Raw genomic sequence first — 19,462 nt, 5'->3', positions numbered from 1 at the left:
CTACTTGTACATTGCACTAATTGCACTACAACCTACATTGCTATGTGCACATAGCTACCATCACATACATATGTATGTGGAGCCTTCAGTGACAGTTTCAGTATGTCCCTGTCCCTATGCACATCCTCATATACATAGATACAGACCATTAACACATCTGGATGGTTCACAGTATGTAGAGTATTATAGTAGTACTTTACATTACCTGTGTTTGTTGCAGCTGTTTGTGTAGGCTTGCAGTTGCTTGGCCTGCTGTCTGCCTCTTCGCCTTGATGTTTCCAGCTTGTTATTTCTTTCTTTCTTTCTTTCTTTCTTTCTTTCTTTCTTTCTTTCTTTCTGTCTTTCTTTTTTTTTGGTTCTCTCTCTCTCTCTCTCTCTCTCCCTCTCTACCTCCAGTGGGTGCAATGACAATATTGCATGTGTGGACTGGGAGTACAGGATGCTTTTGTAGGTATCTGCACATGTCCATGTGATGGCCTCTGCACCAGTTGTTAGCCAGCATTCAATAATTACACTTAGCCTGTTGTGTAGTGATTGCAGTTCTCACTGTGATTACAGGCCTGTGCTATAAAAAGGTCTGTTAGGTAAGCGTAGCCCTTTCAGATTATCAGGGTGGGGACCATGCTGGTTTGCTGTGGACACTGTTCTGTGAGTGTAAGGGTTGGTATGTCTCTCATATTTCAAGTTGTGTTGTAGACACTGCAATGCATATTGTTCTGTAAGCTACAGTTAGTACATTTGGCAGGGTGTCAGTGGGGCACAGTTGACATTTGTTTTCACATCAGGGGCATCCCTGTAACTCAGTCACAGTTGCTATGTCTGCACTCTTAACTATTCAACTATGGCTGTGTTTATCCTGCTCTGAGTATGTGTGTGGCTTGCCAGATGCTACTGTGACATTATTACCTAGTAGCTACAAACTAGCATGACTGTTTCTCAGCACACAGTACTATTTTACAAATCCACTAGATTTGACAGTAAATATACATGACATGCTTTGTGTGCTAGACTTGTATACTCCCTTTAAATTAAGTCCTACTATTTTATGATATATTTCTTTCAGCACAATGCTTTTGTATAGCCCTCATGGCTTAGTGGTAGGTCATGCAGACTAGTGTTTCCAAGGTCCTGGGTTCGAGACTGAGGGAGGTATTTTATTTTGCTGCTGAGGAAACTACAGGTCTTGTCATTCAGAGTGACTAAGGCACTTTTAAGCAGTTGTAAGCAGGTTAGCACTGGTTTGCGCAGAGGTCACGCATGCGCACTGCCGCTTAGCTTCGTGCACACCCGCTTACTACTGCTTAAAAGTGCTTACTCACACCAGCTATTTTCTTTGAAAGAAAAGAAAATGGGGAGATAGGAAAGTGGTGAAAAGGGGGTCAAAAAGAGGGTAGGACATTAGGGAAACAAGCTCGGCTTTTGCAGGAGGGATGTAGGTAAGGCCCATAGCTGCCCATTTCTTCATCAGCAACAGCTGTGCATATGTTTGTAATCTGATGTGACATTTGAAACCTTCCACCCCTGAGAGAGGTGTAAGGACAACAATAATACTTGTTGTACAGCCAATTGTAATTGACAGTTTACATGTCCAGCAGACATGTGTGCAAAATGGGCAGCTATGTATGGGGCGTAATTTTTTTGTGGGTACAGAGTGCCCCTTTTTTTTTTTTCAGGTGAGAGTGGTATGTCAGGTACAGGAAGTCGGTATAGCTGGGGAGGTAGGTTGGGTAGGTTAACAGACAAGACAAACAAGATGCATACAGGGGCGGTGTATGACACATGTGGGGGGGGGTTACATAATTGACGGGGATGGATGTTTGGATATCTCAAGCCCATGAGCCCACAGATGGCAACAGTGGAACTGAGATCCCCACCCATGGGCAGTTGCCACTGTGCCTTCACTGCCCAGGATGGGGCTGTGCTTGGGGCTGTGTAGGCCGGGCAGCAGGCACACCCGTGAGTTATGCCACCCGTGCCTCAAGTTGGCGTAGGGGCCTAAGCACAGCGTGACAGATCTCCCTACACACCACAGTCCGGACACTATGGAGGGTGAGTGGATGTTCTCCTCCGGCCACACTTGCAGAGGGGGGATGAGCCCCATCCCCTGCAGCGCTTCCACCTGCAGGTGGTACAGGGCCATTGGAGGAGGGTCCTATGTTTTGCATTATGTTATGACAGTTTGGGTTAGTAATGTACAATACCATTCACAATTAGTTGTAACAGCATGCATTAGTATTCCCATTAACCAAACACCCATATATTCAAGCCACTGAACAGCAAGCATAACACATGCATAATTTGAACAGCAATACACAATCCAACAACATGCAGGGTTGATTGATGGCAACAGGCCATCAGGTTTGGATGTATGAACAGGGCAGATGCATCAACGTACATGCAAATATGTGTGAACCAACAGGATAAATGTCCAGGGGTGTTAATTGTGATTGCACATACCAATTTCACGTGGAATGGATTATATGTGGTTATAGGGTAGGGTGAAGAAAATTTAATTAACAACTTCAAATACCAATACATATGCTGTACATTTCTACTAGCTGCAGATATATACACACTACAGTTCTGCCTACAGTTTTCTATGTGATAACTACTTCAGGTTGGTGATAGGAATGTTACTGCTACATCAATATACATTTCATTTTTATTCATACACATTCATATCTGGCTCTGTTCAGCTACATCATCCTGCTACATTTGCTTTATATAGCTATAGACAACTGTGGATGTTTGGTATTTCAGACAACCATACTATCTGCATATTGCAGACTGAGAGCAACATATCCAGATTTTGGGACGCTCATTCCAGCTGCAGTACTGTTTTCAACACATGTTACTGTTTGGTTCTGCCTGTCACATTCATTTCATTCTGTACTGACTGCGGTATACTTTATTCAGGAGTTATTACTACTTTATTGGTGGATTCATACCTCTTTCTCACACTCTCTCACTTGTTTTATTTTTACATTTTAGGATGGTACTTAATTCTAGGCTTTACTGACATGTTTAACAATCCTATCCAACAGTCTCACTTATGTCATGTTTCTGTATTTCAGCAGGGATATATTTCACACGTGTTTTACTCAGCTTCTGCAGCTGTACTTTTCAGCCTGCTGCAGGTTATGTACTATTACATTACAGGTGGGACATCTGCATCACACTTTTGTAATCAAGAAATACTTGCAAACCCTCTTACACTGTTACTTGCACATTTTATTAATTAGTGACTACACTGCACTCTTTTGCTAACTGTCATACTTATATATTTATTTACAGTTACAGGGAGAGAATTACTGACCTGCCTGGTGGCGCAACCGCACCAGCCTATCGCCATAGGCTCGACGGTTCGCAAAACGGACACCTGCAGCTGTAATATAAATGAAGTAATATTGGAATACACATCTCCATAATATCAGCTAGGTTAATTTCTTACATAAATAATTACATGTAACTTACTCAGTAGTGGGGCATTGGGGATTTGCCGGGCCTCCTGGATCCAACGGTTCAGTTGGTCCTGCTTCCGTCTCTTCAGGTCCGCATGGTGGTGATGGACCTGCTCACCAGTCCTTGGTATTCCTGTGGCACTGGTGAGATCATGAGCCAACTGGTCCCATGCCTCAGCCCTATATGCTCCCCACAGGACCTGGCCCTGCATGAGTTGGGCCTCATGATTATGGATGAGGAGCCAAACCATATATTTGGACTCCTCAATGCCCCACCTCTGTGCTCGGAAGCAACTACCCTCACCTACACCTGACATCCTGGCTGCAAGTCGGTTCTACAATTGGTTATGCTGTGTATTCCCACCTATGGGGCTTATATATGCTGTTTTTCCCGCACTTATCTGTGATTGGCCATTTTGGAATTGTATCAGCTTCACAAAACCTGCTTTGTCATGCTCCTCTTTCTATTCATTCCTATATATATGCTATTACTGCATTTCTAAGTGCAACTGTCATGGCTTAGTGGTTCAGTACTTTGATGGTGCATGGTATCTTGGGTTCGATCCTGACCATTGCTTTTTATATTTTATGACTGTCTACACAGGCTAGGAGGTGTGTCTGTGTAAAGGCAGTTTTGATACAGCTTGTTCAACGTTGCCCGTCGGTTAGCTTGTTGGTGCGGTGTGCAGCTCCGCACAAACGGGTTACGTGTTACACATGTTATGTGTCGTTTGGCTGTCAGCACGCATATTACGCTCAGCTCAGCTATGGGCACACAGTTTCAGCGTGTTAAAATGCTGCTCAACCCCGGGCACTCATTTTACACCTGTTAAAACACTGCTCACCTACGGGCACTCATTTTACACCTGTTAAAATACTGCTCACCTACGGGCACTCATTTTACACCTGCGAAAACACTGCTCACCTATGGGCACTCATTTTACACCTGTTAAAACACTGCTCACCTACAAGCAGATATCCTCAACTTGTTAGATTGTAGCTCAGCTATGGGCACATCTCATATTTTTTTTTTATTTTTTTATCTCACATTTCTTCAAAATACATGGCCCATTTCATTACATTTTACATAAAATATAATTTTATATATGTACATATATGTCAGGGACTTGTTTCGTGCTTATTTCACTAAAAATAAAAATTGATGTTGTGGGGGATCGAACTATGACTGCCTCCTCTTCGGCCGACGTCTCTACCACTACGCTATTGCTTCGTGGCTTACTTTGCATATTTAGTTCTTATATGCTTTTCCACTGACTGCTAACTGTGGCTGAGCGCCGGGCGCGCCCGCACAAATGAGCGCACTCACGGGCAAACATCTTTACAACTTACAAAAAAAAATATAAGATGTTCATTTATACATTTTATGTTCATAGTCTGTGGGGGCATGTGTTGTGTTGTGTTTATTCACATTTACACGGACTCTGTCATGGGGGTTTACTTTTGGGACTTTACTCTTCTGGGGGCATGTCCGTTTGCAGGGCTCGCCCTACGGACACGCCCCCTACTGTCTTCCACGGACCGTGTTAGCCTTAGGTGTGATTCAGCATGCCCTCATGCATATGCATGACATGCTGACGTCACACCGTTTAACTGCAGCCTCCGTGTAAGCCTTGTAACTCTTACACGGAGGCTTCGTGAATCCTGCCCATAGTGTTTCAGACATAGACTTTAATAACAGACAGAAATTAAAAAATTGTGTTCCTTCATGCATTGATCTCCCATGCAATATCATTGTCAGTCCCTCACTCTAAATGGTCAGTAGTATAATTAACTCGACCCAAAATTGCCTGATAGGGACTTGACTACTGATGTAATTTTGCTTTTCATCTAGAGGTTCTTTCTCCCACCATCCAGTCTGTCTTCACAGCATGATCTGTTCATATTACGTTTGTTTCGGGTTCTTTTTGTGCATTCCCCTAGAATGAGATTAATCTGAAATGTTGCCTTGTTTATTTGAGAATTTCTAGAGAAAAATGTACATATTATTATAAATGTCTTTCTTTCTCCTTTTAGAGCAAGAGAGAGTTAGTGATAAAATGTATTACTTTTGCAAAACAGTAAACACTGTGTTAAATTGTTTCTTCCTTAATAACACATTTTAGCAGCCGAAGGTTTCACATTTGTTTTCTTTCCCAAGCTACCCACTCGCCTATGACAACAGAGTTAATATAATCTCTGTAGAAAAAAAATGTTTAATGGAACAAAATCACATTGAATGTATAGTCCAGTGATAGCCCATTCAAATGGAAAATATGCATAACTGTAAATATGTTGCATGAAAATGTGAGATTTCATGCAAACCTAACATGATCTGCAAATATGAAGCTGGAAGACAAATAAATGCTCTATAAAGGGAAAAGCCTCCAAGCTGAGCTTTATTTATACCTGATAGTGTATAGTTTATTTTTAAGAAAACAAAACCTATTTGGAGCAAATTGGTAGAGTGTGTGTCCTTCACAAAATATACTGGGAATTGGCCCACAGTTCATTGAAGCAAAACCAAATTCACGGAATACTAATTCATTATATTTCTGAGGTATGCATGGATATGTATAGCTATATATATATATATATATATATATATATATATATATATATATATATTAACCTTTTTATTATTTGTCTGGAGAATCACAGGCAATACATATGTAGTACATGGAGTGTCATGATTTCTCTCCAAAACTGAGAAGAATCTAGCTTTGTTAAGCATATTTATGCTGTAAGAAAAGAAAGTTTAGAACCTTAGTGCATTGTCAAGCTGTAGTGTCATGTTAATTGGGCCAAATTCAGGAAGCCTCCGTGTAAGAGTTATAACTCTTACACGGAGGCTGCAGTGAAACTGTGTGATGTCAGCATGTCATGCATATGCATGAGGTGCATGAGGCATGCTGAATCACACTAGTAACTCTTACACGGTCCGTGTAAGAGAGTAGAAGCGTGTCAGTAGGCTAAGCCCTGCAAGCGACCCCGAAGACTAGAATGGCTGAAAGTAAACAGCCACGAGAGAGGCCATGGAAATGTGCATAAACACACTACACAACACATGCCCCGATAGACCATCACTGTATAAAGTGAAGAGATGTAATAAAATTAAATTAAAACTTTTTTTTTTTAAACCCCTTAAATGTTTGCTACTGTGTGCGCCTGTGTGCGCGGGTGTGCTACTAGCGCAATCACAGTTAGCAATCAGTGGAAAAGGATATAAGAACTAAATATGCAAAGTAAGCCAAGAAGTAATAGCTTAGTGGTAGAGTTGCCGGCCTAAGAGTAGGCAGGCAGGGTTCGAGCCCCCACAACAACCTTTTTTTTTTTTGTAAATAAGCACTAAAAAGCCCCCTGACAGTATTGTACAAATGTAAATGTATTCCCTTTTGTAAAATGGAATGAAACGGAGCATATATTCTGAAGTAACACAATAACAAAAATAGTCAGAAATGTACTGATAGCTAAGCTGCTGTGAGATGGAGTGCCCGTAGCTGAGTAGTGTTTAAAAGCTGCAATGTGCGGGGTTAGAATTTTTGTGTTTTTCCTTTTCACAAAATTAATTAAATTTTAAATTTTTGGGGTTTTTTAAAATTTGAAGCAAAACCAAAATTCCCACGGGGAAAAATTTAACTAATTTCAAATTTTAAAAAAATTTCCTTAAAAAAGGGGTTTTTTTTTTTTTTTTGGGCATGGGGGGGGGGGGGGGGGGGGGGGGCGGGGGGGGGGGGGGGGGGGGGGGGGGGGGGGGGGGGGGGGGGGGGGGCAGGGGGGGGGGGGGGGCGGGGGGGGGGGGGGGGGGGGGCGGGGGGGGGGGGGGGGGGGGGGGGGGGGGGGGGGGGGGGGGAGGGGGGGGGGGGGGGGGGGGGGGGGGGGGGGGGGTGGGGGGGGGGGGGGGTGGGGGGGGGGGGGGGGGGGGGGGGGGGGGGGGGGGGGGGGGGGGGGGGGGGGGGATTTAAATTTTAATACCAATTAAATTAAAAATAAATAAATAATTAATTCAATTTGGGGTCAAAAATCAAGAATAAATAAAGTAATAACGGAATATATTAGCCCACAGTGTGTGTTTCTACAGAACTAAATGCATGTGGGAGAGTACTGTGTATACCAAACTGATTTCCAGTATTGTCAAGAATCTGGAATGTCTAGCCAAATGCTGTATATGAGTGATCACAGTAACAATTTGCAGATAGAATGAATGATTATCGACAGACTAAACAGCCATAGTTGTCCCCTGTGTCCTGTCATCAAAGTGTAGCAGGATGATGTATCTGATCAAATTCAAAATAAGTGATAGGATAGTGATGTATTTTGTAACAGGTGGCTTTGACACAGTCAAATAAATTTATTTTTGAAACATCAGCTGCCTCAGCTTAATTGTGTACCTATTTATAAATGCTTAAATCAATGTATATATGAATGTGTCATACTTTCTATCTCCGCCCCAACCTATAATTCCATATAACAACACCACTTAACCAATGGTATGTGAACATTTCATTTAATCATGGACATTGTCGTTTCAAAAATATATGCATGTCTCTTAGGTGCATGTGCCTGTTCATACCTGCAAATCTGATGGCCTATTTGCCGTTAATCAACCCCTGCATATTTGTTTTGACTGTGTATTTCTGTTCAAATAATGCATGTGATATTGATATGCCCATAATTTCAATGGTGTTAATATCTGGGTATTTGTTTGATAGGAGTCTCAATGCATGCTGTTACAACTAATCTGAATGGAATACAATGCCACTAACCCAAACTAACACCAACTACTCACAAACCTACGGCGGCAGGAAGAGGCAGGTCCCAGCGGGCCCACCTCTCCTACCTCAGCTGGTGACTGCACCTGGCACTGAGTGCAGGCGGTCCCCCTCGGTGGCCTGCATGCCGCAACCCGAGTCAGGGCGCAGGGGGATGGGGCCGTCCCCATCTGCAAGTGTGGCGGAGGCCGTCACTCACCCTCCCATGGTGGCCAGTCTGTGTGAGTGTGAAGGAGATCAAGACACTGTTCTTGAATTTCACACCAGCTTCGAGGCTCGTGTGGCACAGCTAACTGGCCCCGGCCGTTGCCCGCCTACACAGCCCCAGCACGACCCGTCCTGGGCTGTGAAGGAACAGTGGCAACTGCCTATGGGTGGGATATCAGTTTCCACTGTTGCCATCTAATAGGCTCCTGCATCTTGGAAATCCCAACCTCCGTCCCGTCAATTGTGTAACCCCCGTGTGTCATACACACCCTGTATGCATCTTGTCTGTATCTGTTAACCTGCAACCTACCTCCCCAGCTATACCCGACTTCCTTCACCTGACATACCTCTCACCTGAAAAAAAAAAAAAGGGCACTCTGTACACAAAAAATTAAGCCCCATACATAGCTGTCATGTCGCTTTTGTAATACTGCTTGACATTGAAACAGTTAATTACAATTGGCTCTACAACAACTATTAATATTTGTCCTGACACCTCTCTCAGGGTGAAAGGTTTCCAATGTCTCACCAAAATACATGGAAATGCACAGCTGTTGCTGCCAAAGACATGGGCATCTATGGGCCTTACCTACATCCCTCCTGCAAATTCTGCGCTTGTTTCCCTACTGTCTTACCTCTTTGTGACCCCTTTTCACCACTTTTCCTGTACCCCTTTTTCTTTTCTTTCAAAAGACTGGCGGGTATGGCTTGTGTTAGCGGAGCTCACCACCAGTCTTGTCGTGAGCTCAGCATAGCTTGGCCTTGAACCTGGTTTAAAAGTGCTTAAAAGTGCCTTTATATGGCACTTTTGTTGATCCTGTATTCAAGTTTGAAAGTTTTCACTTCAAGAAATGAATTCCCACTGGCTTATCGTCTGGGCCCAGTTCTTGGTAACATTAAGTGTATGACCTACCACTAAGCCATGCCTGCTTTACAAGAACACGATTAACTGCAAAATAAATATAACATGTAATAGTAGGAATCAGTATAAAAGGCAATACCAGGTGTACTATCCAAAGCATGTCGGGTAGAGTTTTAATGGCCAGAGTACTGGTTCCCATACTAGTTCAGTGTGAACAGGAAACATTTTACACCATTAGCTTGTATATAATAATGTAAAATTAATGTACATATGTGAAGGTATATACTCATACATATATAAATATATATTAATACATATGAAATATAGTTGTAGGTCTCAGTAGCCATACACACTCACTACAGGAAGCAGTGAAGATATATGCAGCTTAGCAGAGTCATACAGCCTGGCTCCTGTAAGGACTTCTCTTTAACTGCTTAAAAGGTGCCTCCACTTTGATTGATAGGCCCTATACTCCGCTCAAAGCAGAATATGAACATACCTAGTAGGCCCTACCACAAGACCGTGTAACACTGGTCAATATGACTACCACTAAGCCATGACTCTCCTTTAGGAATATAGTGCTAAATAAGTGGAACATATAATAAGTAGGAATGAAGATAAAGGCCATATAGTATGTCTACTACCCAAAGCATGTCATACAGACTTTTATAGTCCCAGTACTGGGTTCATACTAGTATGAAAAAAGTGTTAACAGAAACAGCCCTGCTAGTAGCTTGTACCCAATAATGTCAACTAATGTACATATGAAAGTATGTATGTACACAGATATATATATTTATATAGCATGCATATGACATACTTAAATTTGGCAGTGTCAGTATGCATACATACTATAGAAGAACAGGCAATATAAATGCACGTAGCACAGATCTACAACACAGCATGAGGCATGGTAGATGTGTAACCTTCACACTCACAAAAACTTTGTCAACAACTTGCCAGCATGGTCCACGCTACAATCTGAAAGGAGCAGCCTCACATACCCTTTTATAGCAGTGTCCTGGGAAATGCAGTGAGACATGCCAATCCAGTACACTTAGCTGCATGCAATTAGCAAAATGTTGCCTTGTTCAGGGTGAGGCCATCACATGTGGACCTATGCAGATACCTACAAAAAGCAATAGTACCCACACTACACTCATGCAATACATTCATTGCACAAAACCGACAGAGAGACAGAGAGAATAAAAACAGAAATAAAGACAGCCAGCAGCAAAACCAGCAGCAGCAGCAGCAACCAGCAAACTTCAAGCAGCACCAGTGCTTTGACACACCAGCAGCTGCCACAAACACAGGTAATGCAAAGTAGCAAGGTTAATCCTGTGTATGTACTGACCACACCTCAAATGTATCATAGTTCTGCATATCTATAGGTATGTCCATGAGATAGGTTGTTGTGTAGATAGTCATGAAATATAAACATATGTAATATTGTTGTACATGTAGTGCGCATAACTAACGCCGCCATAGCTTAGAACACAAGGCCAGTTGTTTTGCATATGATGCAGTCAGTTCCCAGAAGTCAGTAGAGGTTCACTCCTCATTGGTGTGGGACCACATGTGTATGTATGGCACTGTTAGAATTTTACATATCATAGATATGTGCCAGAGTTAATATCAGTCTGTCATGTGGTGCCATGTCCTCAGAAATTGTAGATGTAGCACACATCCAGGATACCATTTAAGTAACAGTGATGATATGTGTTCCGCCTTGCAATGATGAGGGTGGCTCTCACTTTCTGGACATGTAGAAGAGGATACAGGGAGGTTACAGGTCATCTGGGATAACCTTCAATAACCGTGTAGCCAGGACAATGGGGGGTACCTGCACACCTGCGACTGTCTGCAACAATGTTGGCAATATCTGTGCATTTGTGGTAGAATGTTAAAGGCATCTTAACACTGCAGACAACAAGATGCCTTCCCGTCATGTGAATCTGCCCTGTGCTGCAGTAGCCTCCTACTATTGTTATACAATATGCCTGTCATGTCTAGTCCACACTGGACCCAGGATTAATAAGTGGTGTGTGCAGTTGTTCTGGGTTAGATAACTGTGTGCACAGTCACATGCAGTTATGTGGGATGTCTGTAGTAAGCATATGCAAAAGGTGCTGGCGGTGTGTGTTGTGGCTTCCACTGGCCCAGTGGGCTGCATGGATAAGCATCACTGTCGCGCTTAACTGAATATACTGTGTAATAACATGCATACATGGTGTGCTGTGCTTGTGGTGTTGTTCGAATAATGTATATCCAGGCTGAGTAATGTGTGTGTCCATGCAGGGTTGGATGGCAACACATCCAGTATGTATGGATGAACGCAGAATGTGTCAGGCGTGTGTCACCTGTGCAGGCGTATCTGGCCATTACCTGTGCATCCCCACAACACACACACATGCAACGCGGTGTACTATAGCAGTTTACACGCACATGTTCATGGGGTTCATACTAGGCTATCTGCCCGAGAGGCATTTACAAAGCCCTAGCCCATGGGTTTTGTGGCTTCGCCATGCACCCACGTAATAGTATGGGGAACCATACCCATTATTTTGCTGTGCCTCTGTCGAGGTAGACACTGGGGTAATCCCTGGGTATATCCTGCGTCTCTCCATCCATTGGTCAAAGATTTCTCTTGAGACAAGGCCAGCGGAGTGCTCTGCCTCACATATGCCGTGATTTTGTTCACAGCATAGGGAGTCTTTGGGGAGATGAATCCTATCCCTCCAGCATGTGTCCTATTAATAGCCGTGTAGAGTTTCGATCTCCCGCTTCCTTAGCTGGCTCTGATGGATCTAGATTTTTGAGGTTAAGCATATTCATGTGTCAAATCTGGGTTTGACATAAGCGCTTATGTTGGGCAAAAGGTCTCACCTCTATGAGCAAAGCGGTAAGCGACTGAATAGAACATACATGGACATGCTGGAGGGCAAATTCCTAACTGAGAGGCTCCCTTCACTCTGTAATGAGCTTTCGAACAGTGGATGAGAATGAACAGTTCATAGGTTCATACTAGGCTATTTGCCCTAGGAGACATCGTGGTAAGCCTAGTAGAATGTGTTTTGTCTTTTGCCACCCAATCACAAGTTATGCTGCATATGCCCACGCTTGTCGACTTTGGTATATACTGTGCCTCTGTCTAACAGCGACATAGCCAGTGATACCTGGAATTTTAACTATGAGTCTCCATCCACTCATCCAGATTCCTATGGAAGAGAGTCAATATGAGGACTCTGCCTGTCTTCAGTAAATGCTGGCTCATTACAGAGTGAAGAGGAGCCTCTACGGTTAGGAATATGCCCCTCCAGCATGTCCATGTATGTAAGTGTACTGAGGTCCAGCATCTCCTGAGCATGTGGCTGTATGGGACTCTCTGATTGCCTGAGTGTGCATCACGTTCATTACTGCTAGGTAAGGACATTGGCTGTATATGGCATGCACAGATTGCCTCTGAACAGGCAGTATGCCACTGAGTCCAGCTATGGATTCACTTTACCTGGGCAGCATATGAGCATCTGGCTGGTGGCGGGCATTCCATCCCCTTGATGATGTACTGTTGTATGCCTGTACACCAGGTTGCTGCGGGTGTCTCACGTTGGGTACATCCCAAAAGGTTGCATTATCACGCCAATTATAGGCCTGATGATGGATAGTACAGAGGCACAATGACCGCCTCCCCACCTGCCATACATGTGGAGTCGTCATGCCAGTTAGCTGGGCTACCTATAACATGTCTGTCAATCCACGTTTATTACCATGTGGTAGACAACAAATGACAGACCGCTACTACATATTTCTTCCCCAGGTCCCCAACTCGTCTTTCTGTACTCAATGGCCCTAACACCTATGTTTGTACTGTGCCTTACCAATGTGGAAGCATTAGGAATCTACATTGAATATGCTGATACTCCCCTCCCTTGTTCAAGTGTTGTGGCCGACAAGAATGGTAACAGCTTCTAACGTGAAGTAGTACTGGTGTGCTCCTGTGAAACACTGAAACAGGTTCATGTTACTGCACGAATGTCGATGTCCAGAATGCTTTCGTAGGGTTTTGGGTGCGTGCATCATAGGGTCTAGACGTCCAGTGTTGAGTTGTATCACTCTTACTTGCCCACTCATCCTTTGTGATACAAATGGATGTGGGTTTGCACCTATGAGCCTTGCCTAATACAGACACTATGGGCGCCTAGCAGGAGGCTCCGTCAAATCCCTAATAGGACTGTGGTGACAGGTTTTAAGCTGTCCCTAGCAAAAGCATACCACCCCAAGATGGCAGGCATTGGCACACCTGCTGAATGACACCAGTATGTCAGTCAATTTATTTGGAAGGATCATCGTGCCTTGATATTGTGGCATGTCGTTGTTCTAGGTGAGGGTAGGATGCTACTCAAGGTCGAAGATCAAACTGTCTCCAGAGGCTTCGTGCTCAGAAGCTCTGTAATGTCTCATGTCATGTAGTCCAGGGAGGGAATGTGTCAGGCCATTCCACGGCAGCATGGACATTGACTGAGTCATACCTGTACCTGCGCCTGTGGGGTTACCTGACTGTTTGTGTTATGTGGCAGGTCATGCAGTGCCTGAACCCGGAAGGCTGAACCCGTTATGCCAGTAACGCCGTTGCAGTTATGCCTGGTGAGGATGTATAGCGTCAGTGAGCCTGATGCCAGGTAACCTAATGGGTGCAGGATGTGTCACAATGAAATAAATGCCCAACAATAATGACAACTTGCAGTCGCGCATCATGTAAATACATAAATGCGATACCAGCAATGCAGATAACAGTAGTAGAACCTAGAATATGTTGCAAAGATATGTATACTATGTGTAAGGTAGCATACCAGTGAAATAACAAGCTAACAGATAACAAGCATATAAACAACAGTGTAGATGCAGGAGGCCTGGGATGCTTAGTGTTTGCTACAACAAACAAAAGGAGTTGGTAGCAATGTCCAGTAAGATATCAGGCTCAGATATGCAGGCACCTATAAGCCTGAGCAACCAGATGTCTGGCCCAGCTTCATGAATGGCAGAGTACAGCCTATTGTCACGCTGATTGCAGACCACAAACACCGTTAATGTTAAATAACTTTGGCCTGAAGGCCAACTGCTTATACCAGAAGTAATACACTTGTACACTGGGCCCACAATCAGCAGTTCCCAACTTCCAATGGATGAAAGATATGTGTCCTGCCACCACAGTTACTTGCCACCAACTCTAATGTAAAACAACTGGTCCTACTGAAGGCCAGAAGTACTTAGTACAAAATGACGCAGAATGATAAGCTACACTGTAATCAGGTTTTAACCAATCGTATATCGTAGAGTTAACACTCCTGTATAGAATGTGTACCATGTATTGTTGAGATACTATGCTGATAACCTGTTTGTGTGTACCTTTCCAGATGAGACATGGCACCTAAAAGGAATCCTGCCTACTCTGCTGCAGAGGATGGCGTGATCCACCAGAGCACAATTAGTGACTAGCATAGCCTGTTCTCACGCACCACCCAGAATCAGCAGGAGAGGTCTGCACTGTGGCAACAACCTTGTTAGCAGGATAAAATGATGTTGGCATGCATGAGTAGGACATATGAGCAGGTGAGGTTTTATCACTGCAGTGATTTGATAAGAAATGTCCCGCCATGGCGTGCTGCAGATATCAAGGCAACAGGTTTACGCTGAGAGTGAGAAATTGGTGACACGGCATCCCCCCTCACACAGAACTGGAGGAGCTACTGCTAAGTGTTGTGGATCCAGCCCCAGAACAACGCGACAACCATCATGCCATCCTGATGGAGGTTGGATTCCACACACAGCAGCAGACCCCAGCGAGCGTGCAGGTAAGATGCCATATTCATTTATTGTTATTACTTTTTACATTTGTTGGCCCCAGATAGTCTAGCTGGATATAAGTTCATTTCCGGTAGAGGCCTGTGGAGAAAAGCTCCACACATAGCGTCATTAATAAAGGCAGACAGACAAGTTGTCAATACAGACGTAGCCAACATAATAGAATTGTACACCAGCCTGTTAAATTAAATCAACATACATGTAAAGGAAGTCAAACAGTTTAGAGTCATACACAATGTACTATTTGGTTTCAAGCAATCCTACCTAAAACACCCGTAATATGGGTTTTACTGCAATAAGGCAAAAGCCATATACATAATAGTTGAAGGGCTCAGAAGGGTAGAAGTAGAAGGAGTATGACAGATACAATGATATACTGGAAGAGGCAGGAGTCAAGAAGGAAGTGAGGAAAAGAAGGAGAACCTTGATCAAAGGAGAGGAGGTGGGAGGGATGGGAGAAGTAGGTCACGAGCATAGAAAGGACGCTCAAGGTGGAAAGAAACAGGGTAGAAGCTAGTTTCTATGCACAATGAGGGTTAAAAGGTGAAGAGGAAGAGGGGTAGGGAGAGGGGCGTTAGCCTGGACTCCAAAGAAGAACAAAGCCAGTGGTTTTGGAAGTACAGTTTGAGGATTGGCGTTTGAAGAGAGTAAGAGGGGTGAGATTAGAGTTAACTCCTGGTATGTACACATATATATGACTGTTCTGTCACGCTGTACTTCATGCCGCATAAGGGTGTGCATGGCGGTGTATATCTGTCATCATGATATATATACAGACATGATGTGCAGCTGATGTGTATAAAGGGGAACTTAGTGTACTACTGCTTACTGTATCATGTGCAAAATGAATGGCACACATGTGCTTACCATGACATTACTCTCTGCAAACTTCCAGGTCACTCCCATCCTAGCAATAGAGGCGAATGGCCATACATGCTGGTGAGTCTTTTTTAACATTATCTGTAAAACAATTTATAAAACTAGGAAGAGTAGTGTAACTCTGTAATGTAGACATGCTGGTGACTGTGTTCACAATAACTGTAATTGAAGCAGGTAGTAAATTGAGTAGTGTAACCACGGTACTGATGTGTGTGTTTACTGTAGGAGGTGTGCATGTGTGCAAGTGTTGCCTGTGCTTGCCCAAAAAAGTGTGCATGTGTGTGTTAGTGTCCATGAGTGCATGTGTCCAGCTTCTGAATGTGTGCATTAGTATTGAGTGCATCTCTTTCAAATATGTGAGACTGTAATCTGTGTTCCATGTTTTTTTTCCTCCCGTAGGTTCTGCGTGCTGCTCCTGGTGACCTGCAGCAGGAACCTGAATCTTGTGCCCAGGTACTGATGATGATGAAATGTCATAATGTAATGGTGCAGGAAGGTGTGTCTGGGTCCGCCATTGGTAGCCAATTGACAGTACACAGCTTTCAACCCCGATCAATGCGCACAGTCATCCTGCCGTTACATCCTTTGTCACCATTGTCCCTAGGTGATGGACAGTCAGCAGTGAGGCATAGATCAAGGGTAATGTGGTACCTGTGGTACATACATCCTCACAAGGCAGCCATGTTGCAGAGGCCTCCAATGGTACCCATAGAACCAATAGCCCATATGGGTTCTACCGTTGGGGGCATCCGTGGGCGCTACTGCTTTTCTGGCCCGGCGATGCCCAAGGAGGTATGTCAGCCTCCACTATGTTTAGAACTGTCATGCAGGCACAGGCACGTATGGAAAGGTACACCAGACAGGGTCTGAGGGAGCTGAGGAAGCATGTCGCGCCATGACACCTGACGGCATGCATGATGTTGCGGAATGCTATCCGTAACTTCACAGATGTGCGTTGACAGCATGCGTTAATGGGGGCATAGAACAGCTGCTCCACAACCAAGATGTCCATGGGCCAGGGCTGATTGGTAATGCACGTTTGCGGCGTCGGTAGTGGCATGTATGCCAACAGAGCACCAGCTGGCGCGGTGGCCAGCGGGCGACAACGGGCCCCGCTCGCTGGCGCCTCAAGGTGCCAGCACCAGCCCCAGCAATGCTGGGTCTGTGCGCTGTCATCAGGCGCCCCAGGAGACCACGCGTGCAAGTGGCTCGGACAGTCCCAACAGGGAACTGTGTCCAGTCAACACACCCCTGCTTCCGATGACAGTACCCAGTCTGGGTTAAAGTACGGATATGGCCCGTTAGCACCCCTGCGAGCACTGGTATACCGTGTCGTGCCCATAGACACTGATCTGGATGACCCATTGACGGGTGCAGTCTGTGGCTGTCCACAAAACCACAATACGCATGGCAGCAGCCATTATGTCGGGACTGTAGTAATGGCGTGCTTACACACATGCAGAAACCTGGAAACCCTAACACCTAGGGCAAACACATACACACACACACTGCACCAACAACGGTTACACCCCTGTACTGCTGCCCCTCACAAACACGCATACATACACATGTCAATTGGGTGTTGTTGCCAGTGGCCCGGCTTGGGCATATTTCCTAACCCACACCCTGTGCATATGATGACACTGTGCCACCTCACCATACTACAACATGGTGCAGGTAAAGGTAAACGTTGCTGATGCACAGTCTGGGGTGACTATAGATGTGTATAAGTAGTAACATGTTGGTAACTGTTGACTGTTGCAGTTATAAATGTGTGTATATCCAGCAGTCCTGCCACTGCAGTAACCTAATATGAATGTCCTCCAATTTATTTATCTGCACCCATACTACTTAAAACCACAGTGCTTTCACAGCTGCACACCCATCACATGCCCCAACATTGACTATGGCAATGTCGCATCTTGTTAACTGTTATGTAGATTCAGCTACATGTATCTGTTCTGTCACACATGCATTTATACACACCTGCTACCCACATGCACATGCACCGCTCACCTGCCATTCCCATTATTTATCACCTACATGGGTAGCTGTTGATACATGACAGGTACACATTTCAGAAGTGCACTATATTTGTTTACTACTGGCATCCCCTTCTCTACCTGTACTCACAGGAGTTCAGGCAACCTCATCAGTTGGAAGATGTAATGTGCATCAGGTACTGTAGTACCCTGATTGCCACAGCAAACATGCTTATGTTCCCACATCGCGAATGCACACACAGACGCTTCCACATTTGTCACACACACTTGCGCACATTTCAGGCTTCCAGAACTACTATCTAGAGTATATTGGTACATGTGCGTGTTACAGTAGCATGTAACACTATACTGAAAGTACTGGCTTGATTAGTTGTCTGTTGTCATGTTTGTCTGTATAGAATAAAAGAGAATTGTTTTGATTATCCTACTCCGTTTTGTGGACATTACTTGAAGTATGTTACCTTACATGTTATTATCAGTACCACCACCTTCTGTTTTGCATAGTTTTGTTTGTATAGGGTGCTATCAACATCACTGCTTGTTAAGGGTAATGACCACTTACCTGCAGTGCATAGCCCCCATGTGGCAAAAGCCACATCCCACCCCATCATTGTGCACACACTAACCCCACCAACAGTAAAACACATACTTTCCATTTGCAAGACCACAAACCCATACCTAACTGTGCAATGACGGTAGAGCAGACACATTAGCAGAGTGTGCTATTTTGCAGTAGTTGGAGAAATGCTTTACTAATGCTGTACTTGGAGGGTGCTGACATCATCTGTGTGTAGGAGGAGAGATGTGCACCCTGTAGTGTCATTCTCCCAGTTGGCAAAGGCAGTTAACCCTCCCAGCACGCAGGTGCACACACATAAACCACACTCATACTTGCTGCATACATTCCCTTTGCAGGTTCAAACCCTACCTAACTACGTTATGACACTGAAGAAAGGCATTAGCAGGCGCGTTATGCAAATTACTTGAGGACTTTACTACAGGTGATATAGTTATACAGTCCTGACATCATCAATGATCAATGTTTCCAAAGGGGATCTGCATCCTGTGCCATACTGTCACAGTTGCTAATAGGGACATTTCCACACACACATCGATGTGTTGGAGTTTTGCATATGTGGGGATCCAGAACTCCAGTGTGATTAGTATATGGTTTGATTGCAGCAATGTGAGGATATACTCCCAGTGGTGAGCAGTTTGTACTCATGTTTGGCAAAGTCAAACTCTCAGTATATCTGCTGCCCTCTTGTGGGAAGGTTGGTTACCTGTTGTTCCATAGCCAAAGAATGTCGATCAATGGGAACCTTAGAGCTTGGGTATTGTGTGAGCTTGTGTAGCCATTCACAGTCTATGTTTGGGTAGCTGGCATCACCCAGTATGATGGTGTTTTGCAGAGTA

This window comes from Protopterus annectens, chromosome 3.part1 (assembly GCF_019279795.1).
Source record: "Protopterus annectens isolate FY-2018-M chromosome 3.part1, PAN1.0, whole genome shotgun sequence".
Lineage (NCBI taxonomy): Eukaryota > Metazoa > Chordata > Ceratodontiformes > Protopteridae > Protopterus > Protopterus annectens.
The sequence above is the reverse complement of the archived record's forward strand: the minus strand, read 5'-3'. Positions refer to the sequence as shown.